The sequence below is a fragment of the Pteropus vampyrus genome, unplaced genomic scaffold, assembly GCF_000151845.1.
Source record: "Pteropus vampyrus isolate Shadow unplaced genomic scaffold, Pvam_2.0 Scaffold434, whole genome shotgun sequence".
Taxonomy (NCBI): Eukaryota; Metazoa; Chordata; class Mammalia; order Chiroptera; family Pteropodidae; genus Pteropus; species Pteropus vampyrus.
In genome coordinates this window covers 63,529-67,651 of record NW_011889215.1, presented here as the reverse complement: position 1 = coordinate 67,651, position 4,123 = coordinate 63,529, and the positions used below count along the sequence as shown (strand labels likewise).

General features: G+C 34.8%; 1 pseudogene; it reads right to left on the bottom strand.

Moving 5' to 3' along the window:
• Positions 1–212: 212 nt before the first annotated feature.
• On the bottom strand, positions 213–655 carry LOC105306373 (annotated as a pseudogene).
• Between the last annotated feature and the right edge of the window lie 3,468 nt (positions 656–4,123).

Genomic DNA, 4,123 nt, shown 5'->3' with positions numbered 1-4,123 from the left:
GATCCTTGGAAATCTTATTCTAGTTCTTTTGCCTAAAGAGTAAAGACAGATCAAGAGGTCAGACAGCATGGAGAGTACATTTATTCCACACAGCTTGGAAAGTGAAGCCTCTGGACTCTGAGGGGATGTGTTTCTCCATTTCTACTTTACCCCTTTACCACATGTTTCTGTCGTTTGCAGGATACGGCTTGACGCAAAAAAAGATGACTATCCTAGGTATATTTATACACAATCTTTGAGGGTACAGTTTGGAAGTGCAGATGCACAGGACACTTGTAAATGCAGGACAGCAGAGTCTCACTGTAGCCCACAGGCAGCTGCCTCAGGATAGGAGCACAGAAATTCACCTGATGAGCCAGGCGCTTGAGGATCAGCTGGTCAGCCAGGCAGCCTGGGAAGCTGCCCAGCATGAACCTGCGAAGAAAAACATCCCCCACAGTTCTCTCTACAGCATAGTCCTCCTCATCGATGTTACCCGTGTACAGTGACAACCAGCCTTGCGGTTGGTGATGTGGGAAGGCGCGTATGCCTCCTCGTAAGTCACTGCCTTGTACCCTTTATCCACTCGGACTTGGGCCACCTCATTTTTGGCGCCGACCGCAGAGGTGTGCAGGGTGTGCCAGGGACAGGACACTTCTCCGCCCCAAGACAGCATCCCAGGACAGAGCTGGTGGCTGCGCAAAGGGCGCCGCAGTCTTGGGCCAAGCGCGGCGTGCCGGTGTTCATCCTTTCCTTTTACTGCTTTCACAATGTTTCATTCTCTCCTCTTTCTTCTCTTCTGGTGTTTCTTTTTATGTAACATGTCATTTTTCTCTTACTTCTTTCAAGATTTGCTCATATCTTCAACTTTAAACTTTTTACTATGATGTGCCTTGTACGGACTTTATAAAGTTTATTCTGTTTGCTATTTGCCGATCATCTCGTGTTTACAAATGTATATCTTTCATGAAACTGGAAAATTTTGTCATTATTTCTGCAAATATATTATTTTTGCTACATTATCTTTTTCTTCTCCTTCTGATGCTCTAGTTACATATAGTTACATATGTTGCACTGTTTTTGTATCATCTGACAAGTCTTTGAGACTCTGTTAATGCCTTTTAGGTTTTAACTAATTTCTGTTCCTCACATTGCGTAATGTTAATTGATTTATGTTCAAGTTCACTTGCTCTTTCCCCTGTCATCTCCACTTAGCTGTCAAGTCCATCTAGCTAAAATCCAAGTCAAGAGCTTGTTGTTAAAAGAACTTCTTATCGTAGATAATTAATTTTCTATTATAAAATTTCTATTTGGATCATCTTTAATGTTTTTTTTTAATTTTTATTCTTCAATTGGATGTGGTATTCAATATTATTTTATATTACTTTTAGGTGTCACAGAATAGTGGTTAGAATTTACAAAGTGATCCCCTGATTAGTCTAGTACTCACTTGGCACTATACATAGTTATTATGCTGTACTTCATATACACATACCATTTTGTAACTACTAATTTTTACTTCTTAACCCTTTTAAGCTTTTTCACCCAGTCCCCAATGCTACTCATTTTGGCAATCATCAGTTTTTTCCCTGTATCTATGATTCTGTTTCTATTTTGTTTGTTTATTTTGTTCTTTAGATTCTACATATAGATAAGATTATACGTCTTTCTCTGTTCTGACTTATTTCACTTAGCATGATACCTTCTAGGTCTATCCAGGTTATTGCAAATAATTAGATTTCATTTTTTTTATGGCTAAGTAATACTCCAGTGTGTGTGTACATCTATATCTAATCTATATCTATCTATCTATATCTATATCTATATCATCTATATATCTATATCTATCTATACCTAATCTATGTCTATATCTATCTATATCTATATCTATATCATCTATATATCTATATCTATCTATACCTAATCTATGTCTATATCTATCTATATCTATATCTATCACATCTTCTTTATCCAATTACCTATTGACTTAGGTTGCTTCTGAATCTTGGCTATTATAAATAGAACCGCAGTGAACATAGGGGTGCATATATATTTTTGAATTAGTGTTTGAGATTTCTTCAGATAAATACCAAGAAGTGGAATTGCTGGGTAGGTAACAAGGTAGTTCTATTTTTAATTTTTTGAGCAATCTCTATATTGTTCTCCATAGCGGCTACACCAATTTACAATCCCACCAATAGTGGATGAGGGTTCCTTTTTCTCCACATCCTTGCCAACACTTGTTATTTGTTGACTTATTGATGATAGCCATTCTGACAAGTGTGAAATGTTATCTCATTATGGTTTTAATTTGCATGTCTCTGATGACTAGTGACACTGATCATCTTTTCATATGTCTATTGACCATCTGTATGTCCTCTTTGAAGAAATATTTACTCAGGTCCTCTGCCCATTTTTTAATTGGATCGTTTGTTTTTTGGTGTTGAGTTGAGTGAGATCTTTATAAGTTTTGGATGTTAACCTCTTATAAGAAATATCACTGGCAAATATCTTATCCCATTCAGTAGGTTGTCTTTGTTTCATTGATGGTTTCTTATGCCTGGAAAAACTTTATAGTTTGATGTAGTTTCATTTGTTTGTTTATTTATGTATTTATTTATTTATTTTTGGTTTCCTTTGCCTGAGAAGATATGCTAGAAAAAATATTGCTAAGAGAAATGTCAGAGAGTTTACTACCTATGTTTTCTTCTAGGAGTTTTATGGTTTGGGCTCTCACATATAAGTCTTTAATCCATTTTGAATTTATTCTTGTATTTGGTGTAAGAAAGTGGTCCAGTTTCATTTTTGCCTTTATCTGTTCAGTTTTCTCAACATAATTTATTGGAGAGTCTGTCTTTATTGCATTGTGTGCTTCTTGCCTTCTTTGTCATAGATTTAATAACCATATAGGCATGGATTCATTTCTGGGCTTTCTATTACGTTTCACTAATCTGTGTGTCTGTTTTTATGCCAGTATCATGCTGTTTTGAGTGCTATAGCCTTGTAGTATAGCTTGATATCACATTTGTGTGATATCTCTAACTTTGTTCTTTTTTTCTCAAGATTGTCATGGCAATTTGGGGTCTTCAATGAATCTATATAAATTTCAAAACTCTTTATTTTAATTCTGTGAGAAATGCCACTGGTATTTTGACAGGAATTGCATTAAATCTATATAGATTGATTTGGGAAGTATGGACATTTTAACAAAGTTAATTCTTCCTATCAATGAATGTGGTATGTGCTTCCATTTATTCGTGTTTTCTTGGATTTCTTTCTTCAGTGACTTATAATTTTCTAAGTACAGGTCTTTTACCTCCTCAGTTAAATTTATTCCTAGATATTTTACATATATATTTTGATGCACTTGTAAATGGAACTGTTTTCTAAATTTCTCTTTCTGATAGTTCATTGTTGATGTATAGAAATGCAACTGATTCCTTAATATTAATATTGCATCCTGCTACTTTACAGAATTCACTTATTAGTTATTGGTGGAATCTTTAGCATCTCTATATAAAGTATCATGTCATCTGCAAATAATGACAGTTTTCTCCCTTTCCAATTTCAGTGACTTTTATTTCTTTTTCTTGTCTGGTTGTTGTGGTTAGGACTTCCAGTATTATGTTGAATAAAAATGATGCAAGTGAACATCCTTGCCTTGTCACCAATGTTTTTTCTTTTTTAAATTAAATTTATCGAGTTAACATTGGTTAATACAATTATATAATTTTCAGGTGTACATTATAATTTGACATATAATTTGTATATTCTATTGTGTGTTTAATACTCAAAGTCCAGTTTCCTTCAGCTACCATATATTTGATCCCCTTTACACACTTACCCTCCTTCTACCCCCATATATTTCCCCCTCCTCCCTCACCCCCCTACCTTCTGGTAACCACTAGTCTATAGTACATGTCCATGAGTCTATGTTTGCTTATCTTGTTCATTTGTTACTTTAGGTTTATATTCCACATATAAGTGATATCATGTGATTTTCAACTTTTTCTTATTTCGCTTGGTATGATTATTTCAAGGTTGATCCATGTTGTCGCAAATGACTGTATTTTATCTCTTCTTATGGATCAGTAATATTCCATTGTATATATGTACCACAACATTTTTAGCCAGTCATCTATTG